The following is a 27,919-nucleotide window of genomic DNA, read 5'->3' on the forward strand; positions in this document are numbered from 1 at the left end:
TTGATTTTCTACTCTGTCTAGCAGCATCTGCTGTAAGACACAAAGCAGATTCAGGTTTTAATGCCAATCTCTTGAAAGAGAATTTTGGATGTGGCCCGAAGATTTAACCTCCTTATGGAGGCACTGGTAGCAGATGGCCCAGCATCGCATAGGGCTACCATCTGCTACCAGTGCTTTTTTTTTAAGTACTGCCCATAACTCAGAGGCTCTCATTAAGAAAAAAACTGATATACTTCATGAAATTTGGTGTCAGAGGCAATTTTCTGAGGCTGCTATAATAATGAAGAAGAATATTTAAAATAACCAATGCTAAAACTTCCAAATATCAGAAAAAAAACATGTAAACATGTAAAATATTTATGCTACTGCGTGGCTGTTTTTCATCCTAAGAATAAATGAAATACAGCCTATTTATTAAGTGTTGGGTTACTTCTTTGCCACCAGTCCAAAAGAACAAGCATCCAACCAACCAGATGGGAAAATAATTGCTAAGCTGATACATTTGCTTATTAATAAAAGAAATAAGATTACCATTTATTTGGAAAAGGAAATGCATCTATACAAGAGACAATATGGATACTGATTTGTGCTGCAATTAAAGGGGGTGGAATTGTATCACTTAACTTCGGGTGTCTTCCCAAGTTTATAACTCAGTGATAGCCAGTGAATGCATTATTACACAGCAGATATGCAATTCTCTGAATCTTAATAAGACCAAAGTTGGATGAGAATGATGGGAGTTTAAGTTAAGCACCTACTGGTCACCAGTTCCTGGTGATGGGAGTTCAAGTTAAACACCTACTGGTCACCAGTTCCTTGATCCTCCATGTTTAACATTTATAAAGGTATTGTTATTTGAGCAAGGACCACAGTTACTCATTGTCTTGCATATTTTATACAGAATATACTTGACATTTTCAAAAACAAATGCATTCCTTTTAATAGGAGTCTTCAATGAAGAATACCCACAAGGATTTACTCTATTAATCTCCATGTTATAGCTTCCACCTACAGGGAAGGGTAAAAATGTCAGCACAATATAAATTACTCTTACTGAACCAGCAGTACCACTTATTTTTCTTATGCTTTTCTTATACTCTGTACAGAACCTTTACTGTTTCACATACATATTTATCAAAGAAAATACAATAAACATAGCTTGCACTATCCAACTACACAGAAAGCTCTAGATGTATTCAACTGCTGGACTGGAGGCTAGAATACCACTGTCAAGCCTTGAGCAACATGCAAGATAACCTTGTTCTCTTCCCCCGTGCAATTACGTAAGATTCAGAGTTTAAGAAGTCACATGAAAACAGAGACTTTATATTATATACAAAATATATGGCAATAAAGGAGATGAGTAAGCTTGTTATGTTATGAGGTCAGGCTGTAACCTGAGCACAAATTGGGCAGATTTTGCTGGCCAGCAACAAACTCAATTTGCCTCATCTTTAAAATCAAAACAAAGAATAAATAGACTAGATTCAAATAACCCATTTCCTGCCAGAAGTAACAGCATTGAATAAAACCAATGATGCATGTGCAGGACTTCTATTTTTATTCCTTGTGCAAAGCCACAGGATCTCTATGAATTGCAGTCACACTGTTATACTAATCCACTCCATTTACATTCTGACATCAATGATATTATTATACTCATGTTGATCCAGGGATATATATATATATAGTCATATGAAAAAATTTGGGAACTCCTCTCAGCCTGCATAATAATTACCTCCACTTTCAACAAAAAAATGTCTTTCATTTCCCAGATAACTGGGGTGTTTTTTTTAACAAAGATTTTTAGTGAAGGATTATTCAGTTGTTTGAAAATAAATCAAATGTGAAAAACTGGCTGTGCAAAAATGTATGTAAATTTGCTAATTTGAATGCATGTAACTACTCGATACAGCCTATGAAGTTCAAAACCTTGAACTTCATAGGCAGGTGTGTCCAATCATGAGAAAGGGTATCTAAGGTGGCCAATTGCAAGTTGCAGTGTCGGACTGGGATGCCTGGGGCCCACCAGAAAACTTTAGACCGTAGGCCCATTTTGCAAACTATTATACCATGTTTTACCATAAAGAAATAGGGAATGACATGAAATAGGCAAAATGGCTACAAGCAAAAGAGCCCACTGACACCTGGGCCCACCGGGAGTTTTCCTGGTGTCCCAGTGGGCCAGTCCTACACTGGCAAGTTGTGCTTCTGTTTGACTCTCCTCTGAAGAGTGACAGCATGGGATCCTCAAAGCAACTCTCAAAAGATCAGAAAACAAAGATTCTTCAGTATCATGGTTTAGGGGAAGGCTACAAAAAGCTATCTCAGAGGTTTAACTGTCAGTTTCCACTGTAAGGAATGTAATCAGGAAATGGAAGGCCACAGGCACGGTTGTTGTAAAACCCAGGTCTAGCAGGCCAAGAAAAATACAGGAGTGCCATTTGCAGAGGATTGTGAGAATGGTTACAGATAACCCAAAGATCACCTCCAAAGACCCGCAAGAACATCTTGCTGCAGATGGTGTATCTCATCTCCTACTTGCCAGAGATATTCTAAGAGTGCACAAGGTCCGCCAACAAATCAATGGACCTCATGATGCAACGTTTGCCCAACGCCTGGGAAGAGTTAGAAAGCCTGCTATGGATTCTTCCATTAAGATCAATGTTTTGTCAAATTAACGCATTACTTGTGCAAAGGAAAAAAGACAATGAGTTGGCAGCCATAATTGAAGACAAAGAGTTCCTGGAAATTGTGAACAAGGAAGTTTACCAGGATGACTCCAACAGCTGGGTAGCAGCACCCCTACCATTTTGTGTCCTAGAAGGAGACAACCAAATAATAGCTAGCTTGCAGAAGCACAATTTGCTTTCTTAGAGTGCACCCTGAACAGGAAACCTGAGCTGCACCACCACTTGATAAAGGAGAAGAGTGTTGGTACTTTCCATCTTTTGGAGTGTACGACTCTCTCAAACCGGACCAGATCAGGGTCAGCAACCTTTTTCTCACTGGACCTGTAGAGTTGCTGAGATCTGACTGTGGGAATAATTTTAAAGGAGCACAAAGAGTGAAAAACCTTTTGAGTGACAATAAATACAGAATGGGAATTCGACCCGCCTCACTCATTTAACATGGGAAATGTCTAGGTCATAAAGAAGGTTCATCTAAACTCTTCTTCAGGTCCATCATATAACTGGTACTTCTTCTATCCAAAGATGAGGATGTGTCTCCAAAATAGACATGAACTCTCTCTCATTGTTCCTGGCACAGTGTACAGCTTCAGGACATGGCAACAAGAATTAATGTTGATGCTTGCATTATCCTCCTTTGTTTTTTGCCCCTTCCCTTGTTTTCAGATGCCGAGGACAGATTGTAATGTATGTTAGGATTTCTAATGTTTTTCCATTATTTGAAATCTAAAGATTTCAGACAGGGAGTGTCATGTTACACATGCATCATTTGGTAGTATATGCTAGGCTCCTTTTTGAACGTCATGTGTATTGCTAGAGTGGATCATATTATAATCTTTCGACTTATCTGAATGTTCACTGCTGTCAAGATCTTCACAATTTGGAAATAAACTACGATCTTCAAGGTGTCATTCTGATTGAGTTCAACTGTCTGCTGACATTCCTGAGGTTGTAAGTTATTGCTATCTCAAGACAACTTGATACGTTGAAGAGATCACAATTTCAATGCTTAAAAAATGGAGGAAGTGCACGTCTAGAGGCTCAACTAAGTATTGATGTAGGGTGCCCAAATTTATGCACCTGTCTAATTTTGTTATGATGCATATTGCATATTTTCTGTTAACCCAATAAATTTTATGTCACTGCTGAAATACTACTGTTTCTATAAAGCATGTTATAAATTAGAAGGAAGTTGCTACTTTGAAAGCTCAGCCAATGATAAACAAACGCAGAAGAATTAAGAGGGGTTCCTAAACTTTTTCATATGACTGTATATATAGTCATATAAAATATATATATATATATATATATATATATATATACTATTTTAACCCAGTGATACATCGTATAGAATAATTTGAAGAAGATTTTTTGGAGATTGTTAGTTAAAGTGCAGTTTGTTCGGCCCAGAGCTGCATTGGGGTATAGGCCATGCAGCTGTCGGTTAATATACCAGTTTCAGTCCAACAATATTAACACTGAAGATTGGGCTCAATTCATTGGATGAGGAGGTGGACGAGCAGGTGGAGGTCCTGGAGGTACTCGTGAAGGTGGAGGTCCTGGTGGTCGCTGCCTTTGTGGAGGAGGCTGATGAGTATTATTTGTTGCAGGTCTGGTGGCAGAAGGTGTGTAGATAGTTGATGTGCCATCAGCTTTCACTCTTGTGAAATTAATACAGCGTCCCTGTTGAGAAGCTTGTTTTGTAAATACCTGCATAATTAAGGTTATGTAATATGCAGGCTATATAATAATTTGCTAACATTCTTGGCATACTACTGTTAAGAAAAAAAGCTTCAACAAACAAGTTTCCTTGTTTGAAACATTATATTTTCCTAAGGTCCTCAGTGATATTTTGAGATACTACATTATTTGCATCTAACATTAGGTGGCCAAGACTGTTGTTTTATTACTATCCAAGTAGATTTCTGCAGGCAAAGCAAGTATGGCTATTTAAAAAAATATAAATGGATGTTAACCATTACTAAATTGAGCATATTTTTCCTCTATTGTCTTGATGAACAAGCTAGCCATCTCCATTTATGTCATTGTTAACTTTTATTATGCTATAAAATGACTAACTATTCTTTTGGTCTTCATTCATTCATTTATTTATTTGTTATTATGATTTATAGTTTTTTATTTATTTGTCTTCTTCTGTCTCTTTCCAGCTTTCAAATGTAGGTCACTGATCTCGTCTAAAAACAAATGTTCTGTAAGGCTACAAATTTATTGTAGTTGCTACTTTTTATTGCTCATCTTTCTATTCAGGTCCTTTTTTATTCATATTCTAATCACTTATTCAAATCAGTGCATGGTTGCTAGAGTAATTTGGACACTAGGAACCAGATTGCTAAATTTGCAAACTGGAGAGCTGCCAAATAAAACGTTAAATAACTCAAAAATCACAAATAATAAGAAATGAAAACCAATTACACCTTGTCTCAGAATATCACTCAATACATCATATGTTAAGTCAAAGGTTTAACAACCCCCTTTATATTATTTTTGATTTGAGACCCACCTATAGTAAGTATACCATGTGGTTTCCATTGAAACTGATTTTAGACAACAGGGGTAGTTTCAGATGTTTGTCTACCAGCAGAAATACAGCAGAAAAGATACCCCAATGTGTTATAGCACTAAATGTTTTAGCGCCTTATGATGCTTCCTTATTGCAAACTTGCATAGAAATATTGTGACATTAGCATTGCATGTGAATTTGCAGCATGCAATAACCATGTAAGTTACTAGTGAATCAAGACCATAATGTGGCAATAGTGTAGTAAGATGCACGTAGTGCCTTTCTGGTTTCCGTAAACAATAGTCCTCTGTCTGTGTGTCTGCTCTTCCTGTTACAACTTATTACTTGCTGTCACAGGGACGCTTTAAGGACCTTCCAATATTCCTGAAGCTGTAGTATTCAACAGGGTGTCAGACTTATTTGTCACCATTAGTCAATCCCTGGGGACTTTCTAAACAAGCATCCCTATGGCAATATATGCTCAAGCGTAGTTAATCGAGGAAGGTGGAATACTTCAAATGCATTAACAACAATTCTCATACAAATATATAATTACAAATTAAATATGACAAACTATAAAACATTTAAAAGTATGTATTTCAATCTCAGTCCTTTAGTTTAAAGTTGGAGCTACTTATATAAATATTACAACATATGTATCCACAAGCAAGGAATTGCATGGTGTTGTATCTCTGTATTTCTCCCTACTCTAAGCAACAGCATGAAACAAATAAACTTTAGGGGTCATTTAGAAAGACCCCAGAAAGAAGTGCAAGAGTGATTCGAACCCTTAGTGCTCATGCAGTAAGTGCTTCTGTAGTCGTGTTGCCTTTCATGCTCTGCCGTGCGCATGATCACATACATGCGAATAGGCGCACACAAATAGATTCGCCGGAACAGCTGGCATGAGAATGCAGAGAGTGATCCAGACTAGGGGTAGGAGGCAGAGAAGGTACGTGCCTGGCACCCCCCCCCCAACTCTGCCTACCCCTAGATATGAACTTACCTCATCTCCAGCCTGGGGCCTCATTAAAGACACCTGGTCGTACCCTCTTCGTAGGAGCACCCACAATGCATCTAGTTTGCCCTAGATAAAAATGGATAAGGATGAATAACCTAATTCATACAATTTTGAATAATCCATAAGGAGAAAAGGTTATTACTTTAATTGGACTGTACCACTTCCTTTGCTGTGGAAATCTATGTGCAGAGTTCTTCTTTGGTTTAGGCTCCCATGGTTCAAATTCCTGCTCTGGTAATGTTATAATTGCATTTTTGGGTTTTTCCAGTTTGGCCCCCTCTTCTGTTGAACCCTTATCACCCCATCTTACCTGTAACATAAATGCAAAACATATTTATTAGATGGTTATGAAAGTTTTTATAAATTGGGACAAAGGATACACTTAAATAAAATGTAGCAGATTGCCTTTTTTATTTTCAGCAATGTACCCCCTGAAAATCTACCCCTATACATTACAATCAATGCAAACCAAAAACACTGTTTGGCGTTGTGTAGTAAGGCATATGAGATGTCTGGTTCTTTAAGGCATATGTAAGTTATTTGCATACCATCTAATGGTCCCAGTATCTATTGGACCATCCCAAGCATGCCAAGTGCAAATAGCTATACTTGGGGCACTGCGTGCACATTCCAAACAAAAGCACAAATGACAAACAAGCCTGTACATTCTGTTATGACTACTTCAGTTCTCTTAACTAAATTCAGTGCTTTTTTATTCCTGATACTGGAATGAAAAAATGACCACATTGTAGAATCTTAATTAGTCTGAGGCCTATATAACCTCTGAACTCTGGTTCATTTCGATACCATTTTCTATTTCTAAAGCATACAAGTCAGGTCAAGCTAAAAATATTTTTATTTCCCTGCAGCTTGGATATTTTGCTTATGTATGCAGAAAGAAACATGATTGTACAGGAACATAACAAGTTTCAATGCTAGCTGTTAGATAAGGTGGAAGATGGTTCTATAAACAATATGTTATGTTATCGTACAGTCTTGGGCTTCGAGGTTACTCAGAATTAGAATTAAAATCATTTTGAAAAAAAGTAATCACGCCTTTATTCTGAATGTAAGCAATCATGTATGGCTAATATTTTCTATGCTGATGTGATATTATAAAGATATATGTCCAGTCAGTTTTGGTAGAGAATTCTACCGAGCTACTGAATGCTTTTGTATTCTGTGCTTGAATAAATTTCCTTCTCTGATTGAAACTTTGTACGGGAAATAGCTGTATCATTGGAAAAGACACTCACACCGAGGTCCAGACCCAACAAAGAAATACATATTGGTTACCTGCCTCTGTGATGCATGTAAAAACAGACAAACTTTGCTCCATAGCCATTGTAATTCTGTCTTTAAATTACAGTACAATAAACACACCCTCAGAATAAAAAAAAATGCAAGACTGAACACAGTCATTGTGTGTATACTGTATATAACATTCACTAAAGATACTGACATCCTGCACTTCCCCATAGCTGTGCTTGCCGCCGACGTGTCCTTCTCGACTGCTTTTGCAAATTGTGTGCAAGTCACCTATTGACTCTGGGGAAACCTGGAGCAACCACTACTTCGAAATGGTAGTAACTTCAGGGTTCCCACAGTGACACAGTGACAATCTGCAGTTGTGTCTGAATCATGTCAATAATTAATTTCATGTTTTGCTGAATTTAATTGTATTGGGAGTATCTCCCCTTTATGGATGTAATTATGCTGGAATTCTGGAGAAAACACTGCTTTATGGGTAAAAATGGGGCAACTTGCACCCAAAATTTCACCTTACACATTGCACTTGTGCTTGTAAATGAGCCCAAAGTTCTTTTAGAGGAAGTATTACTGAATAGGAGGAGGAGTGTATCAGGGACAGTATCTCAGATTGTACATTTGTACAAAACAGCATTTTTCATCCAAAGAAGAAAATAGCTATAGCTCTGCATCTGGTGATTTGGGAAAAGTTCAAGAATGCGATTTGTAACTTCTACTGAAAGGATTCAGTTTTTTCCAGCAGATAATACAGTGCCAGGGAGGGGCCATTAATCTCTCAGTTCACCACCTTATTTCTTCTTTTAGCCATGCAGCTGGAATTACTTAATTCATGTTAAAATGCAGCAGTGAACTCTGTTGACACTTCATCAAGTAGCATAGAGGAGTATTTCTAAAACTTTAATTGTAACTTATTTAAATATATGCTATTACAACACACAGAAACAGTATCATGTTTCTATTTCTATTTACATATGATTTGGGGACAATGTGGCTGATTTATTTATAGGGAAATGTATATTTTTATTTATTGAATATGCCATGCTTCATATTCTGAGACATTGCTCTTTCTTAGGGCTATTCCACACGGGGAGATAGCGACGCGTTTGCGGTCGCGGCGACAAAGCGCCGCGCCAGTCGCCGCGACCGGCGCAGGCGACAGTTTTGTATGGGCGCCTATGTAAAAACGCCTGTGCTAACCACACGAGGCGATTCGCTTTTCAACAGTCGCCTGAAAATGCCTCGCCAGGCTTTTTCAGGCGACTGTTGAAAAGCGCATCACCGGTCGCGGCGACTGGCGCGGCGCTTTGTCGCCGCGACCGCAAACGCGTCGCTATCTCCCCGTGTGGACTAGCCCTTACAGTCATTAAAAAATAGCACCGAGTGATCCAACAGATTAGCTTACTGACACCTACAGAGAATACTTCAGTGTAGTAAAAGATCTTCCAATGTAGAAATATAGCACCGAGTGATCCAACAGATTACCTTACTGACGCCTACAGAGAATACTTCAGGGTAGTAAAAGATCTTCCAATATAGAAATACATACAGTATATGAACAGAACAGTTTCCCCTGTGCAAGGGGACAATTAAGAAATTGTGTTCCTTCATCTCAGCAAAGGAAGTACAACTTGACACACATACCAGCATGTTTGCTTATAAAGATTTATAATATTTTAATTATTGAAAATACACAAGAGCCATGATATCCTGTAAATTGTCTTTATAAATAGAACTAAATGATGTCATCAGTTATAAAGTACATGACTAAAAGTGTGTATAATAAAAAATAATATACTCCCATTAGAAAATATAAGGATACAGGAACAGTTCCATGAACTGTAGAAAAGCCTTTATATGGTGAAAAAAAACAAGCTTGTGCCTTTTTATGGTCATGAAAAAGGGCAAGCAAGATGATGTTCCATAGAGACAAATTCTGTACTTCATTTACCTTAATTGTCAGCCAGCTATTGAACATATATTTTTTCATAAAATATATTTCTCATATTATTTTCTATTTTATTACATGTCCAAAATTAAAATGTTCTTGAAAAGGATCTCTCTCTTAAGAATGCCAATGCCAAATATTTATATACTGTTCTTATTTCAGAAGTCTGAATCCGGACAGGACTCTACCTTTTCACCCAATCACTGACTACTGTGTCATAGCCCCACCCCATGGCCTTCCCTGTCTCCTCCTAAATGCCACTTCCTTGATGCAGCCCCCCCTTTCTGGAATTTCCATGGACTAAGGATGGCACATCTATGTTAGACAATTAATGGTTTTACTAGCATTCAATACATAAGCCAGCCTGAATTTAGTTTATGCATTGTATTACAGTATTATGGGTTGTGTCACAAATAAATCTAAATCAAAATCTAAAAATCTAAAACCACAAACTGACATATACATTGCTTTCTGAGTAAATTCAAGCTATTTCATCATCTCTAATGTGTGTGTAACAGATTGATACTGTTCATTTGTAATGTTGGTTAACATTACAATCTAAAGTAACAACATAAATTCATTAGATAAACTCATAAAATTAAAAATATAAATTTATGTCATTTTAAAAGGAGGTCTGGTAAATGGTTGTTAAAGGATGTGGGTAGAAGTGTGACAGGAGTATAGAGAGTTGTGGAGTCTAGCTGTTTTCTGGTAGGAGGTGGGGGATATAATGTACTACTGTAGGTTATGAATGAGGATTTTGTTGGATATGACATGAATATCAGAGAAGGAAAACTAAAAAAATGGATTAACTCCTTACGATCTTAATGCTGAAATTTGTATTTTGACACATATATTTTATTGTATTATATATGTTTTCAAGAGAGTTGTAATTTTTTTTAATTGTTCATAAGTATTATTGAAGAACTTCCAGCTCATAATTCTTCATGATCTAAAAATTAAATGTATTCTATTTTTTCTGTAGCAGTTAGATTGTTTACACAACAGACTTGAGCTCATTTAGACTGACTGAATAGTAAAACTCACATTTGGTCTAACCTGTTTGGCCTTGATTCCAGTATATGTGCCAGCTGTTGCATTAATGCCAAGGGTGTAATTGCTGGAAGTTCCCAGTGTAAGGCTTGGGTTATTCAGTCTTGCCCTACGTTAATGCTTTTTGCAAATGCCAAATAAATATATAACATAGTATGCTTTAAGTGAATGACACTAAATTGTTAATTACAAAAAAAGTTATGTAATGTCTAAAATACATAGCAGCACCCGAACTTTCATGTTCTAAATGAGTATGCAAAATCTAGTTCGTATTAAGTGTAAAGTGTAAAACACCTGGTGCTTTATATCTGTCTTAAGCACATTGCAACTTGTCCTATTTTGATTTATGAGGCTCTTGACCTTTATTTTGATATAGCTTTTGCATTCATAAACATTTTGTTCTACAGATCTCCAATTTTTTTCTATAAATAGCTATTTGCTATGGTCACAGAAAACATATATACGAATAAAAACTTAATAAATAAGAGCAATAAAATCCTAGCCTTATACTTTCCCTTCTAGCCACTTCTAGGAAAACTTACTTCAACTATATTTATTTGTACTGTTATTCCCAGAATTCCAATGTCAATGCGGACACTAGGGATTTCAGCATACAGTGCGTACAAATTGCAGTGCACTTTGTGTGAATGAAGTCACTTCTGGCATGTGTCGGCAACAATAACAGCATTACAGGAACAGTTCTGTGTAAAAATCAAAACTCGGTAAATAGATAGGCTGTGCGAAATAAAAAATGTTTCTATTATAGTTAGGTAGCCAAAAATGTCATCTATTAAGGCTGAAGTGAGCAGATGTGCAACATAACATCCAGAACCTAAATTCCTGCTTTTCAGCTCTCTAACTCTGAGTTAGTCAGTGAATTGAAAGGGGGGGGGCACATGGGACATAACTGTTCAGTGAGTTTGCAATTGATCCTCAGCATTCAGCTCAGATTCAAAAGCAAACAGAGCTACAAAGCAGGAAGTAATGTTCTGTTATTTTAGACATCCAGTCACTCCAGCCTTTATAGATGAAATTTTTTATTTTGTACAGTTTTTATTTTGCACAGCCATCTATTTACCTAGTTTTTATTTTTATACTTTAAACATCCAATTTTAACATCCAATTTGCTGGACATAAGTGCTTGTGTAGATGCAACATGCTAAAAAATTGTGGAATTACAAGCATTGTGCTAATTCCAAATGTTTTCACTAAAAATTATGAACTAAAACTAAAATTATTCTTCATCTGGCAAGTTATGTTATCAGTGACACCAACAATACTATACCAAAGCATCACAAAAACAAAAGCTGCGGAATAGAGAGTGTAGGTGCGCTAGGTAGCAATATTAAATGCATTACATGGAAGTTGTGGTCTGAAGAAGAAGGTTAATATACCAGTAATACTTATAAACGGCAAATAAACAGGATTTTACAACACGAAGTGTGATTTTCTGGTGGATAACAAAACACTGAATACTCACAGGCTCTGGAGGAGGAGGAGGCTCCTTAATAACCTAAAATAAAGACAATACACTAAATGAAATGGTTGGAAAGAATGACTCTGAAATTAGATTCAATACGGTTCGGCATTGGTTATCTGGAAACCCGTTATCCAGAATTACAGGAAGGCCATTTCCCATAAACTCCATCATCCTTTTCCTTTTTCTCTGTAATAATACAACAATACATTGTATGTGATCCCACCTAAGATGTAATTAATCCTTATTGGAGGAAAAACAATCCTATTGGGTTTAATTAAGTTCATGTTCTTCAGTAAAATAAATTAGGTTCTTTTTGGCTAACATCTGTCTTCAAGGAATGTAAAATTTGTACTGAAAAGATACCAGGGGTAGTGTAACATTTTGTACAGAGATGGAAACATTTTGTTTTTTAAGGAAAACTTTAATGTTTTAAATAAAAAAACAACAACAACAAAAGTAGATTTAGATTTGGTGTTACCCAACTACAGCTACCTGTTACCCAGAAAGCTACAAGGGAAAGGAAAGACTGTCTCACATAGGGGCAGATTTAGTAAAGGGTGAAGTGACTAACGTTAACAAAAATTCGCCAGCGTGATGTCATTTTGTTACTTCGCGTTTTTCTAATTGTCACTGGCGTAACTTCACTAGCGAAGGAGACTTTAGCGGTAATTCGCTCCCTTACGCCTGCCAAAGTTGCGCTCTGGCGAATAGAAGTAACTACGCAAATTCACTAAGATGCGGATTTTACTGAACGTTACCTCTTGTGCCAGACTTGCCTTCGCCACCTTAGACCAGTTGAAGTGCAATAGAGTAGATAGGACAAAAAAAGTTTCTGGGGTACCCGGCTTCCCCCCTACATTTCCTAACATATGGCACATAAACTATACACTGGGATCATGTGTAGGTCAATTAGCGTTGTCCCAGCGAATCTACGCCTGCCGAAGTATTGCGATGCGAGAGAAGCCGTCAATGTCAAATTTTCGGAGGTTAGTGAATATGCCCCATGGACTCCATTTTATCTAAATAATCCAAATTTTAACAAATGATTTTCTGTTTCTCTGCAATAATGAAACAGTACCTTGTATTTGATCCAAATAAATATAATTAATCCTTACTGGAAACAAAACCAGCTTATTGGATTTATGTAATACTTAAAGGGATCCTGTCATCGGAAAACATGTTTTTTTCAAAACACATCAGTTAATAGTGCTACTCCAGCAGAATTCTGCACTGAAATCCATTTCTCAAAAGAGCAAACAGATTTTTTATATTCAATTTTGAAATCTGACATGGGGCTACACATTTTGTCAATTTCCTAGCTGCCCTGTGACTTGTGCCTGCACTTTAGGAGAGAAATGCTTTCTGGCAGGCTGCTGTTTTTTCTTCTCAATGTAACTGAATGTGTCTCAGTGGGACATGGGTTTTTACTATTGAGTGCTGTTCTTAGATCTACCAGGCAGCTGTTATCTTGTGTTAGGGAGCTGCTATCTGGTTACCTTCCCATTGTTCTTTTGTTTGGCTACTGGGGGGGAAAAGGGAGGGGGTGATATCACTCCAACTTGCAGTACAGCAGTAAAGAGTGATTGAAGTTTATCAGAGCACAAGTCACATGACTTGGGGCAGCTGGGAAATTGACAATATGTCTAGCCCCATGTCAGATTTCAAAATTTGCTCTTTTGAGAAATGGATTTCAGTGCAGAATTCTGCTGGAGCAGAACTATTAACTGATTCATTTTGAATTTTTTTTCCCATGACAGTATCCCTTTAAATGGTTTTCTAGTAAAAAATTAATATCCAAATTACAGAAAGATCCCTTAACTGGGAAACCTTAGGTCCAGGGCATTATGGATAACAAGTCCAAGCAGCTTTGTGAAAACCAACAATATTTGTGATATTTGACTTATTCCTATATATATGCTATTCTTTTACACTGTTCTTCCACACAATTTGGGTATACAAGCTGGGTAACATTATTTGATGAGGCAACAGATAGCCTGTCCCCATACTGAATATGTGCTTGAACTATTGATATCTATGTTTCAAAAAAGTTGTTTAGTTTGAGAACATTTTTTTCCTCTGAAATGTATTGACATAAATTTCTTTATGGTGCGGCAGGGCTCCAATGATGATTTTGTAAACTTTGTTGGGTACCTCCATTCACTGATTGCATGTTTACCATTGAATTTAGAATACAGTCAGAGAGAAATCGCTTTTTTCTTACATAAAGAACAGGTTTATTACTATTTTGTAAAAAAAAGTGGCAGAATAGGATATGGCAGTGCACAACCATAAAAATAATTTACCAATCTTGCAAAATATTGGTAAATCCTTTTTAGTCAGTGGCAGGAAATGTGAATTCGAGACCAGGAAAACAATTTTTGAAAGAGAATATCCAATTGCTTTTGCAAAAGGCTCAGGAACCCGTTTTGAAAGTATAGAGGGTCAGTGAAATAGAAAAAGGAAAAGATAATAGTAATTTTAATGCTGGTTCAGGATTTTTGAGTGAACATTGTTTCAGGTGATTTGGATTGCCACCAATGCTATAATGCAATGGTGGAAGGCAAGTGGTAATTGATCATATTCCTCCACTTAAATGTGACAGAGTTTGTGATAATGTGATAAAGTTGTGTAATGGCAATGGCACACAAGGATATACGTATCTGCACTACTGCTGGCAACAAGTCAATTCACTAACATTCAGATTATCAAATGTATAGCCCTCTTCTGCTACTGCATGAGATCTAACACGCATTTAGTTGCGTGTGGCGCTACAGGAGTCCTGTGACTCCGCTATATGGGAGAGCAGGTTCACTTTAATATGGCGTGCCTCCACCCAAGGTCAGGACAGGCTGAACTGTAATACCCCTCCCTGGGAACTTCTCTGATCCGCAATACACATACACAGTGGAACGGGTGATGAGTTTATTTGGCAGGACACTTTACCTTTAGGCTATGGCCACATGGGAAGATTCAGGGAGAGTGGTCGCCTGGCGACTAATCGCCGCATATTTGAGGTGACTAATCTCCCTGAATGGCTTGCTGGTATCTTGCACCCGCTAGCGTTAAAGTCGCCTGCGCCTATTCACACGCGGCGATACGTTTTTCAATGTCGCTCGAAATTGCATAGCGAGGCCAGGCGACTAATCTCCCTGAAATCTTCCCGTGTGGCCTAGCCCTTAAATTGCAGTGATACAGATAGCCTGCCAGCCAGGAGCAACTTCACTCAAATAACACAGCTATTGATCTCTGGACTGCTGAAGGGAATCCCACTTATGTGGCAGTTGCTTCAGAGCCCTAAGAAGGACTCCCTTTGGCTTTCCGTGCCCTGAAAACATACCTCCCAACTGTCCCTTTTTCGGAGGGACAGTCCCTCTTTTCACAGCTCAACCCGCAGTCCCTCATTTGTACTGGAAAGTCCCTATTTTCTTTGCACTGAACAGCCAGAAAAAGAAACAAAGTTTCTCACTTAATTGGCTTTTAGCAGAGAGCACAGAACAGCTAACAGGTGCAAATAAGATACTTTGTAACAATTTTGAAACATAAAAAAAACAGTTTAGATAAGGAGAAATATTTTCAAACTTTCATAACCTGCCAAATTTTGTAAAATGAACATGGTAATTAGGGGGTGTGGCCACAGAAAGGGGCGTAGTCAAAAATGTTTGCTGTTCAACGTGTGAAAAACATTTTTGTCCCTCTTTTTACTTCCAAAATGTTGGGAGGTATGTGAAAAGAGCACGCTTTGTTCTTCAGAGCCCTGACAAGGACCCCCTTTCCTTCCGCACCCTAAAGAGAGCGTGCTTTTCTGCCACTGGGGTTCCCTATTAAGTTTCACACACAAAACTCTGGGAGTATGTACTCTGTACTTGTAGTCTGCTGATTCTATATCCCAGCAGCACTTCCTTTTTCCCAGCAGCACTTTCTCTCTCCCTCTTCCTTCCTGTCAGCTCACAGAGGGTGGGGCTCCTCCCCCTGCTTGCACAGAAACAATACAGAGGAGAGACAAGTGTACACAGCTCTCCTACACATGTAAAAGCATTAAATGAGGCAATCCAGCTAAATCTCAGCGACATGGTAGTACAAATTTTCCACAGGTGAAAACCCTCCTTGTATACCATTATCATTAAAAAAGGGAATGCTTCTGGATTAGCACTTAGCAAACAATGACTAAAATGTGTTTACATTCATTTTATTTGTTTGATAGAAGGTAAATAGAGGGTTAAGAATATGTGTGGGTTTGAACATATGACTGGATCTGGGAAGGTCCTTATTATCTGGAAGCAGTTTTGTGCTTGAAAGAAAGGTCATGTGACTTTAAGTCAGTAGTGGCCTTGAGTTTTTGGAGTTTTGACACAGAAGTTGCTATGGAAATGGTGGTGATACCCTTCCAGTGAGCACCTAGTTGATAAGAAGTAGTTTGACTAACATTAAGTCAAAATATTGTCAAAGCTGGATGAAGCAGTATCCAATTAACTTAAAGCAGATGCACATTGATTCAAAAGTATAACTCACTACTGTGCAGCAGAGTGGCCAGAACCACCAAAGCAGAGCCAGGAGAAGGAGCAAGAAGAGCACCAGCAGAGCAATAAAGAGAATGATCCCAGTGCGCTAAGCAATAAATGGAGCACAATTATTATTTGAATAAACACTTAAAATGAGTATTATAATAAATACAGTAGACACCCAAATCTTAGTTCAGGCCCTTGCCCACACACCTCCCACTCCTCATTTACCTAATCCCTCCAACCCCACGTCATCATCCAGGCCCTCCTCCGCATAACATCATGGGTCACCTGTGACATAGGTCACAGAATGACATGATAACATGATGATGTTGTTCCATCAACCATGACCATCCCCTCTCACTTTTGTATGCTCAGCTCAAAGCAGAAGTGTTTTAAAATATTTCCACTAGCTTTTATGATATACAATGTTTGTGAAAAATCATAAAATATTTATTAAACATGTACAGAGTATAGCTCCTAATTTCATAAGTAATTTGCCTTGAATTAGTAAAAAATATGTTTTATGCTTATAAAAAAATATTGATTGATATTTATTCATGAATTAACACATTACCATAGTTTCAGTGGACCAAATATAGAATAGGATGGCTACAACCCCTCACTTCAGTGAGTATTTGAATGTATAGTGGGTATGCAATATGTTCATATGCCTTACTGAACACAGGAGCAGAGAGGCCAAACTCTGAAAAAACACCTTTTTGTGGTGCCAAGTGCTTTGCTGGGATGAACCTTGCCTTAAAGGAAAGCTAGAACTCCACTCAATGCAGGTCTCTTTAAAAATACATTTCATAAAACAGCTCATATGTTTCATGTAAATAAACTATTCTTATAATAATACACTTTTTTTAGAAGAATTCGCTATTGGGTAATCCTAAATAGAAAATTGACATTTTAAGAAATGAGTCATCCCCTGGGATCCTACAATTCACTGTGCGCACAAACAAACCAAACAAACCATACATGTTAGGTCACATGAGCCAATTAAAAGTTCTGTATTTTGCTTCCACACTTTTTCATGTTATAGTCATAGCTGTAGTATTTTTGGCAGATGATCTCTGGGGAAGCACACAGCCCATCACAAAATGGTAACTCAAGGTAAAAGAGGAATATTTGCTGAAATATATATTCCAGTTTGGCATGGTTCTTCAATATGCCACTTAATATGATGTAAACGATCTATTGCTTAGATTAATTTTGGAGGTATAGTTTTCCTTTAAACTAGGGTCATAAGGGTAGGGAAGGTGTAAAGTTTTGATCCACACTGGCACTTTAAATTTGTTTGTCTGTAAAGAGCTGGGAAGGCCCAAAATGTTGTCTTTCAGTATGTTTTAGGCTAAATAAACTTGAGACATGTACTATCTGTATATGAATGTCTTGAGATACAGACATGCACCCACAAGTACATGTAGAATCAACTCTTTATGATCATGTGTTACAATGAGTGGGTAGGGTTGCCACCTTTTATAAAAAATTTTACCGGCTGCTGGGGACGGGGCCTCAAAAGGGGCGGGGCGTCAAAAGGGGCGGGTGTGACACCAAAAGGGGCGTGGCCACGCGACGGAGACCCGTGGACGCTAGAAGAGGCAAAAAAAAAAACAGTAAGTTGCAGGGGATTGGGGGTAGGCTGAGTGCTACTTTTGATCGTATTATAAATTTACCAGCAGCTACATTGCCGGTAAATTTGTAATACCGGCCCCGGCCTTGGCAGGTATTTTACCGGCTAGTCCTGTAAAATACTGGCCGGGTGGCAACCCTATGAGTGGGAGAAACCTTTTGGAAGTGCCATATACTTACACAATATGTGCTGGTAATGCTCACAGAGCTGGAGATGAAGGTGAGCCCTTTGTTTATACTGACCTGCCGATACACTACCCTAAAGAAAGGTATTTAATAGAATATTTTGAGATATCAGACGCACACAGGAAATCATTAGATGATCAAAGGATGAAACATTTTTAAATCATAAAACTCACTGTCCAATGTCCTCTAGTACAGGGGCTGGACAAAGCAAGTAAGTATCCTGTATATCCGATGGCTTCTCATCTGAGAGAGACGAAAATGGTTGTCATTGTCCACTATATATGAAACAGAACTTTCACTATATCGCTGTTAAAGTCATATCAGACAAAAGGGTCTTACTTTGGGTTATGGTATCATTTATTTTAAAGCTGCAGAGCACTTGGTCAATATTGCGAGCATGGTAAAATCCATTCCCTCGTACTACAACCTCAAAGGATTCTGTAAAGAAGAAATTGATTGTGTAAGTTCCTCTGAGTCAATGTCTCCTAAAAGCAGCTTATGTGACCTGATAAAGGAAACAAAAAAGAGTCAATGCAGAATTACAAACTTATAGTATATTTGCAGTAAATGCTCTGTGCCTTTGGTCCAGAGCAGCTGTTTTTAATTCAGGAGCAGTGCAACCTGGTTCCCTTTTCTTTTTAGACTAGTTAGAATTAATATATCTTTTCTGTGATAGAAATTGGTACACTGACTTTTATCTTACCACAACAATGAGGCTCTGAGGAATACAGCTCTAAGGGGGAAGCTATATACTGTATAAAAACAGTTTGCTGCAATAACTTATCACTGCCCAAAATCCCTTTCTGTTTATTAGCAGAGACAGATGTTAACCTTAACAAAACATGCACTTTTTTAAATCCCAATTTCCTCAGTCTCCTATAAATACGCCAACCTGACATAACACTGAAATAGTCTGTCAGCTTCAAGGAAAAATCCAGAGGCATGCCTTTCTCATGATGAAATAACCACAGATCATCATACACATGCATCACAAATGGCAGATTGTGGATTCTTGGCCTGACTTTATGTTTCTGGACATCTGTATTCATACAAGTGAACAGCTAAAAATCAGTAGACAGGAAAATCGTATAATGCTTAGTATCAAATCACTGGATTCAGCAAATTCCATAAGTTTGAAAATGAAACAATGATTGTATTTGTAACTATATATAAACTGATTATATTTGGAACTCTATAAATACATATTTTCACAAATTAATATGACAAATTGTCAGTGACAGAAGCATCTCATCTTTTAGACCCCATATATCCACTACTTTTGTATTGAAACTGCATATAATTAAGAACCCCCACAAGGCCCTATACCATAGCTGCTGTGTGTGCTGCTTCTGTAGATATACCATTGAAGATCATCTGAAAAATCAGACACAAAGCAGTACTGCGCTGTTTGCACATCATTTTAATCCAGGAGTTGCAGCTGCAATCATGGCAGCAGCTGCGTTGTTTTAAAGTACTGTATCCTTAGTTTTTTTTCAGATAATCTTGTTCTGTTTATTTGCAATCAATAGCAGAATTACAGAGGCCATAAGCCAGGGCATTTTAAATATGAACTGGTTTATGTGATATATTGTTATAGAGACCTACAATGGGCAGCATAATAGCTCAGTAATTAGCACTGCTGCCTTGTAGCACTGGTCCAAGGTTTGCTTACAGCCAAGTCTGGAGTTTGTATGTTAGTGTGGGAGGAATCTGGAGCACAACACTGAATGGAATCCACTGTGGATGACAGGGTGCTCTGTTTTGTAAACAAAATTAGTCAATGATGCAGTCCTAAAATTATTGTTGCCTTTCATGTTTAAAAGAATTATGTATGGTGACAAAATAACAGACAGACAGGGCCCTTGATATACAGTGTCATTACTTAGGAGATCCCAAAGGTTCTTGTCTGCATCCCTGTGGAGAAGAGGATACTCCCTAAAAAGTTTTGTTGCATCTGTCATATTATTTTCGAAAGGCAACTCCAAAAATATAAAAGGTTTTCATTATGTCACGATCGCCGCCCGGAGCAGGACCAGGAGCTCCGGGCGGCGCAGCTATTCCTTCCGACGCCGCTCCCAAAATGGCGGCGCCCATGGCCGCCACTTGGGTAGCGGCGCCGGCGCAGAGACGCCTGCGCGCAAGTGCGCAGGCGCGAAAACGTCACAACGGCGCGACGGACGCAGGCGCAGCGCGTCGGTCGCAGACGTGCTGACGCCGACGCAAGGGCGCCAAAAAACCCCTTTAAAAGGACGCCTGAGGCGTCAAGATGGCGCCCGAAAATAGGATCTTGTTCCTGATTAGATTCCTGGGTTCCCTGTTGCTGTTATTCTTGTGTATTCGATTGATTGATCTCTTGTTGTTGACCCCCTGCCTGGACTTTGGACTCTGTTTATATTCTGCCTGCCTTTTGACCTGTTGCCTGAACTTTATTACCCCTTCTGCTGAATCCCTGGATACCACGATCCTGATCCCTCCTGAGGGGCTTCCTCCTATATCCGGACAACTCCCCAGAGGGAACTCCCGGTTCCCTGACACATTATCAACCTGTTTTCAAAAAGTTGGGACACTATGTAAAATGTAAATATAGCCCCGGGATATCTGCTCCTTCTCCTACTTCCTGCGCAACTCTCGATGTATTCGGGTGTACAGGCACGCACTTCCGGGTTCGGGGCTCTGTGATGCTGACGTTTGACGCCGAGCATCTTGACCCTCGTGTTGTGATGCAGAGTGTCGTGACGTCACCAATGGGCGCCGAATTTGAATTCTTCGCACCAAATCATCTTTAAAAGTCCAGTCCACCATTTTAGTGACCAAACTAGCTTCAGTTTTCTGATCTTGCCGAAGCGTTATATTCGTGTTTGTATTCCAGGTTATTGACTTCTGCCTGGCTTCTTGACTTCAATTCCTGCTGCCTGCTTTGATCCCTTTGCCTGAACTTCGACTACGCTTTTGCCTAATCCTTGCCAGTTCCTTGTTCTGGACTTCTTTCTATTTTGCCCAACCCCTTGTGCAGTTCCGCAGCAGAAAGCCCGGGGCCCCAAAAATGAGTACCCGCAATCCCCAAAGGTTCCAACTAACTAGTAAGTTACAGTTAGCTTGGGCCCTAAGATTGAACCTTCCCAGGATTCTGCTTCCTCAACCAGGAGGGATACTTTGACGTGATGATGAAACGTCTGGACATCTAAGAGGCTCAACAGGCTCATCTGGCTCAAGCCTTGCAATATATCAGCTCTCGTTTAGTGGCCCTTCAAATTTCTGGGACCACAGGCTCTCCATCTTCTTCAGCTCATTTTTCACAGCCTGTGCCTCCAAAGGTCCCCAAGATTCTTGCTCCTGTTCACTTTGGAGGTGATCTGGATGCTTGTCGAGGATTCCTGGCGCAGTGCAAGATCCAGTTTGAAGTGGCCCTTGTTTGGGCTTCTACATTACTGGATAGAGATGATCTTCTGGTATCACTTTCTTTCCACTTTTTGTCAAATCTTTGATGTTCCAGGTCAGAAATTGAATGCTTCAGATCAGCTCATGAAAATCTATCCAGGATCCAATACAGCCTCCCAATACGCCATTAACTTCGGGACTTTGGATGAGGTGTCTTGGAACAATGAGGCACTTATTGCAGCTTTCTGGAAGGGGCTTCATGAGGATCTTAAGGATGAGCTGGTTACTCGGGATCAACCTATTTCTTTTGATGAATTTGTTGTCTTCATTGTCAAGATTGACTCCAGAATGAGAGAGAAGTCTTCACTTAAGTTTTGTACCCATAAACCCACTGTTTCTACATTTGTTCGATCTGAGTTTCCTCCTCCTGTGGTTCCCACACCACTGGTCCATGACGAACCTATGCAGATTGGAGCAACATGCTTAAAGGGATACTGTCATGGGAAAAAAAAATGTTTTCAAAATGAATCAGTTAATAGTGCTGCTCCAGCAGAATTCTGCACTGAAATCCATTTCTAAAATGAGCAAACAGATTTTTTTATATTCAATTTTGAAATCTGACATGGGGCTAGACATTTTGTCAATTTCCCAGCTGCCCCAAGTCATGTGACTTGTGCTCTGATAAACTTCAATCACTCTTTACTGCTGTACTGCAATTTGGAGTGATATCACCCTCCTCCCTTTCCCCCCCCCAGCAGCCAAACAAAAGAACAATGGGAAGGTAACCAGATAGCAGCTCCCTAACACAAGATAACAGCTGCCTGGCAGATCTAAGAACAGCACTAAATAGCAAAAACCCATGTCCCACTGAGACTCCTTCAGTTACATTGAGAAGGAAAAACAGCAGCCTGCCAGAAAGCATTTCTCTCCTAAAGTGCAGGCACAAGTCACATGACCAGGGCAGCTGGGAAACTGACAAAATGTCTAGCCCCATGTCAGATTTCAGAATTGAATATAAAAAAATCTGTTTGCTCTTTTGAGAAATGGATTTCAGTGCAGAATTCTGCTGGAGTAGCACTATTAACTGGTGCGTTTTGAAAAAAACATGTTTTCCGATGACAGTATCCCTTTAACTCCCAAGGAGAGAACCCGTAGGAGAACTGCCAGTCTTTGTATGTATTGTGGCCTCGCTGGACATCTGGTTAGAACCTATCCTACACGACGACCTCAATGTCCGAGAAACGCTCCGGCCTAAGTGTGAGGGGTAGTCTCCCCTAGGCAGGATATCTGCACTCCCAGCTTCTTACAGTTCTCGTATGTTTCTCCCTGCTTCCCTCTCTACCTTGTTTGGTACGTTTTCCTGCCAAGCTTTTGTGGATTTCGGAGCAGCAGGAAATTGTATTGATAACTCCTTTGCCAGGTCCTGTATCTCTCAAGATTCCTCTTTCTGTCCAGGCTGTGGATGGCAGACCGATTTCACCAGGTGTTCTTACCTCTGCTATTGCTCCAGTCCTAATTCAAGTTGCCAGTCTTTATGAAGAGGAGATCTCCTTCTTGCTCATTGATTGTCCTGAAACTCCCATTATTTTTGGATTCCCTTGGCTTTGACTTCACAACCCTTCCATTGACTGGTCTACTGGGGAACTTAGGGCCTGGAGTCAATTTTGCCGTTCCAATTTTATTTCTTCTTCAGTTATTCCAGTGGCTGCCTCATCTTTGCTTCCAGCATCAAATCCTCTTCTTCTTGATGTCTACAAAGATTTTGCAGATGTGTTTGAGAAGAGAAATTCTGAAGTCTTACCTCCTCATCGTCCCTATGATTATCCTGTTGACCTAATTCTTGGCTCCATTCCTCCTAGGGGAAGAACATATATCCCTTATCCATGCCTGAGACACAGGCCATGAAAGAATATATTCTGGAGAATCTGTCTAAAGGTTTCATCAGGAAATCTATGTCCTCAATATTTGATCATCTTTTCCAAGTAAGAAAAGTTCTTCTCAAATTAAGGCAGAATTGCCTTGACGCCAAGTTTGAAAAGTGTGAGTTTCACAAGTCCACAATCTCCTTTTTGGGATACGTGATTTCTCCCTCTTTTTGGGATACATGAGATGGATCCTGCTAAAGTTTTTGCTGTTCTAGATTGGCCTATTCCCACAGGTCTGAAAGCCATCCAATGTTTTTTGGGATTTGCCAACTTTTACCACAAGTTCAAGAATTTTTCATAGGCCCCTATTACGGCTCTCATAAAGAAACCTTTTAAAACTTCTTGGACCCCACAAGCACAGGAGGCATTTTTGACTCTTAAGAAATTGTTTAGTTCTGCTCCAATTCTTCTTCATCCTGATCCTGCCCAGTCGTTTATTCTGGAAATCAATGCTTCGGAGGTGGAAGTTGGGGCCGTCTTGTCTCGACGTGCAGAGTTTTAAGGGACTCTTCATCCCTGTGCTTATTTTTCTCACAGACTGTCTCCTGCCGAGATGAATTATGATGTGGGTAACCGCAAACTTTTTGCTGTTAAGCTAGCACTGGAGGAGTGGCGACATCTGCTAGAAAGGGCTAAAGAGCCTATTACCATCTTGACTGACCATAAGAATCTTGAATATATTTCTTCTGCCAGAAGACTCAATCCTTGTCAGGCCCATTGAGCTTTGTTTTTCCCCAGATTCAACTTTTTTATTTCCTACCGCCCTGGTTCGAAAAACATGAAGGCAGATGCTTTGTCCAGATGTCTGGTTCAGAGAGAGGTGAATCCAATCCCACCCTCACCGATTATCTCCTCTGACTTAGTGGTGGCACCTACTTCTATTTCATGGTTGGATCTGTCTAATGGGGAACATCCTCCTGAGTGCTCTCCTGGCAAGATTTTTGTACCCCAGCAAAGGGTTGCCTCGAATGGGCCCATTCTTCTAAAGTTTCCCTACATCCCAGCATCAAGAAGACTCACTACTTCATTTCAAGATATTGTTGGTGGCCTTCTATGTTGAAAGATGTTAAGCTTTTTGTCCTGGCCTGCACTGTGTGTGCACAACAGAAGACTTCTAGTTTCTTACCATGTGGTCTTCTCCAACCCTTACCTATTCCTACTATGACTACTATTTTAGTAGTAGTAGACAGGTTCTCCAAAATGGCCCATTTTATTCCTCTGAAGAAATTTCCCTCTGCTGCTGGGTTAGCCCAAGTCTTCATCAAAGAGATTTTTCATTTACATGGTGTTCCTCAATCTATAGTGTCTGATCAGGGGGAGCAGTTTGTTTCCAGATTTTGCAGAGCTTTTTAAAAACGTCTAGGAAATAAGCTAAATTTTTCTTCTTCGGCTTATCATCCGCAAGCAATGGTCATTTGAGAGGACTATCCTAGAACAGTTCTTACATTGTTTTATTTCTTGGAAATCAAGACAATTGGGTTGAACTCCTTCCCTGGGCTGAGTTTGCTCTTACAACACAACTCTCTGGAATGCTCTCCTTTTTTTTTTTTGCTGTGTATAATCCTTCCATTCTTCCATCTGATGTTTTCAAGACAGAGATTCCTGCAGTTGATACTCTTGTTCAGGATTTTAAAACCATTTGGTCTAAAGCTTATCAATCTCTCCTCAAGGCCTCTTCTTCTCAGAAACTTGTCGTGCTAATTCTCACTATTAAATTGTTATGTGGGACCCTTCAAGATTAAGGAGGTGATCCTGTGTCCATTCATTTGGAACTTCCTGCTACCATGAACATCTCCAATTCCTTTTGTGTCTCTTTACTCAAGCCTTTTGTTAGAAATAATTTTCTGGTTGATCAACCTCCTCCTGCTCCCATTATTCTCCAGGATCATCAAGAGTTCGTGGTTCAAGAGATTTTGGATTCTAGGAAAGTGAGAGGCAAGGTCCAATATTTGGTTCATTGGAGGGGTTTTGGACCAGAAGAGAGGTCTTGGGTGAGAGCTGCAGATACTCATGCTTTGCGTCTGATCAGGTATATCCAAAATTATGGAGACAAAATATCCAGTACTATTCCGGAATCTAGTGGGGTTTCTTTGAATTTTATCAACATTTGGTTCTAATTAAAAGCCTGTGCACCGTTAAATCGAATGGTAAAGGGTGCTGACACCCTGAACCAAACGCTTAAAGAAGGGAGCTGGTAATATCACCCCTAACCCCTCACACAGGGCCACAATCACGTTTTCAAAAGATCAGAAACACAGTAAATCCTACCCTGTACCTGTCGTGACCCTGACTCCGTCACTAGGGGAGAACGTTGCCAGCCAGTCTGTAAAAAGATTCATTGCACTCCTGGGCTTTTTCCACAGATCGCTCAACTACAGACCATAAGTAAAATCAATGTCATTGATTGATTGATATCATTGATTTTACTTATTGTCTGGAGTTGAGTGATCTATGGAAAAAGCCCAAGAGTGCGCTGCTCCTTGTTTGATCAGGGCCTTTCACAGGAGATTTCCAGAAAAGTTTTGGGAGTCCCTGGACTCCTGAAGGGGGGGGTACTGTAAGACGCGCCGGGAGATCTGCTCCTTCTCTTACCTCCCAGCGCGCCTCTCTACGTGTCAGTGAACACCGGAACCCACAGGGGTGCCCTGTGCATCTGTGTGTACCCGCAATACCAAAGATTCCAACTTACTGGTAAATTACAGTAAGCAAAAATTTACAAAAACAACATCTCAAATGTTGAAACTGAGAAACTTTTTAAAAAATGTGTTGTGGGCATCAAATTCAAAATACGCATATATTTTTCAGAAAATGTCTCAGTTTCACTCACTTGATATGTTGTCTTGTACTATTTGCAGGGTTTAAATGTTTTGCAAATCATCCCATTTTTTTTTTACATTTTCCAGAGGCTCAACTTTTTTGAAAATGCGGTTGTATATACTTAATAGGGATCTGTCACCCTTTTCTTTTCCTTTTCCAATTGTTTTTATTGGCATTTTCTAATAAACAAAAAGAACAGAAAGCAGCAAAGCAATAGCTCGGCCAAACGTTTGTCAGTTTCATAATAAGAAGAGAATTAGTACACAACAATTCATTCAGAACCAAATATCAAATAAAGATAATAACAAAATTCATCAATGAAATCAATTGCCAGAATTATACATACATTTTTCTATATAAACCCTATCTTCAGACTCCAGAATTTTAAGATAGGGAGACCACAGCGCAAGAAAATTTTCTCTAAAATCCACATTCCCATACCTAAAATCTATTGCTTCTTCTATGCAGAGAGACTTAACCTTTAGATCTGGAGAAGTTTCCTGGAGCCAATATAAAAAAATGGATTTACGGGTAGCAGCAATAGCTAGATGTACAAAATTCTTATAATTATTCCAAAATTTTGTCTTTGGAATATGAACAGCAGAAAATGTTACCCGACAATCAAGCAGTGCAAATTCAGGAGACAATTTAAGATCAATATTCAATTTGTCATTTAGGAAATTTTCAAGCTCAATCCACAACTCAGAAATGAAAGGACAATCCCACACATAATGAAATAGAGAAATATTCTTTGACTTGCACTTAGGGCAGTAAGAAAGTGATACACCCTCTGAATTCTTTAAATAAGATAACTATTAAAATTCTTAATAGAAGAAAATAAATGTTGAGAGGTGATGTTAATTTTTAATAAGATGACTATTTTCCCGCTAGAATTTGTAATGGATTAAAACTGCTAGGAGGAGATCTAAGACAAAAGTCAGTAATATAGGATATCCTGTTATAGGTAGGATTATCTAAAAATTTTTTGAAACCCTTTACATAGAGGAAGTCAATCAACGGCAACATTTTTCTTATCTGTAAGAAGGTCTAAGCCACACAAAAATCTCAGATGGATTAATCTGTCACATTCATTGAGATCAAATTTACTTTTCAAATCTTCCCTTAATATTGGTGAACCAGAAACGTTATCAACCAAATGTATCACTGGGAAATACCTTTTTTCCTCCAATACGGAATCAAAAATTTTCTTTCTGCTTTAGTAAATAAACATAGATCAAAAGGCGACAAAAAGGGAAAGATTTGATAATTGCTACCATGCAATTTATAAACTATCTTCCAGGTAGCAAAAGTATCTCGCCAAAGAATGTTTCTCTTAATATCAATAGGAAAGCCACACCATTTTCTATGAAGAAAGGTGGAAATATGATCACCCCCTTCCAAATAAGATTCAAAAAAGGGATTGGTGTAAACTTCTCTACCCGAAATCCACTCAAAAATGTATCTACATAGAGAAGCAATGTTAAATAACCTAAAATT

At 38.9% G+C, this 27,919-nt stretch overlaps 1 pseudogene; it reads right to left on the reverse strand.

Moving 5' to 3' along the window:
• Positions 1-4,181: 4,181 nt before the first annotated feature.
• Positions 4,182-27,919, reverse strand: part of LOC108697219 — a 131,864-nt pseudogene continuing 108,126 nt past the window's right edge.

This window comes from Xenopus laevis, chromosome 7S, assembly GCF_017654675.1.
Source record: "Xenopus laevis strain J_2021 chromosome 7S, Xenopus_laevis_v10.1, whole genome shotgun sequence".
Classification (NCBI taxonomy): domain Eukaryota; kingdom Metazoa; phylum Chordata; class Amphibia; order Anura; family Pipidae; genus Xenopus; species Xenopus laevis.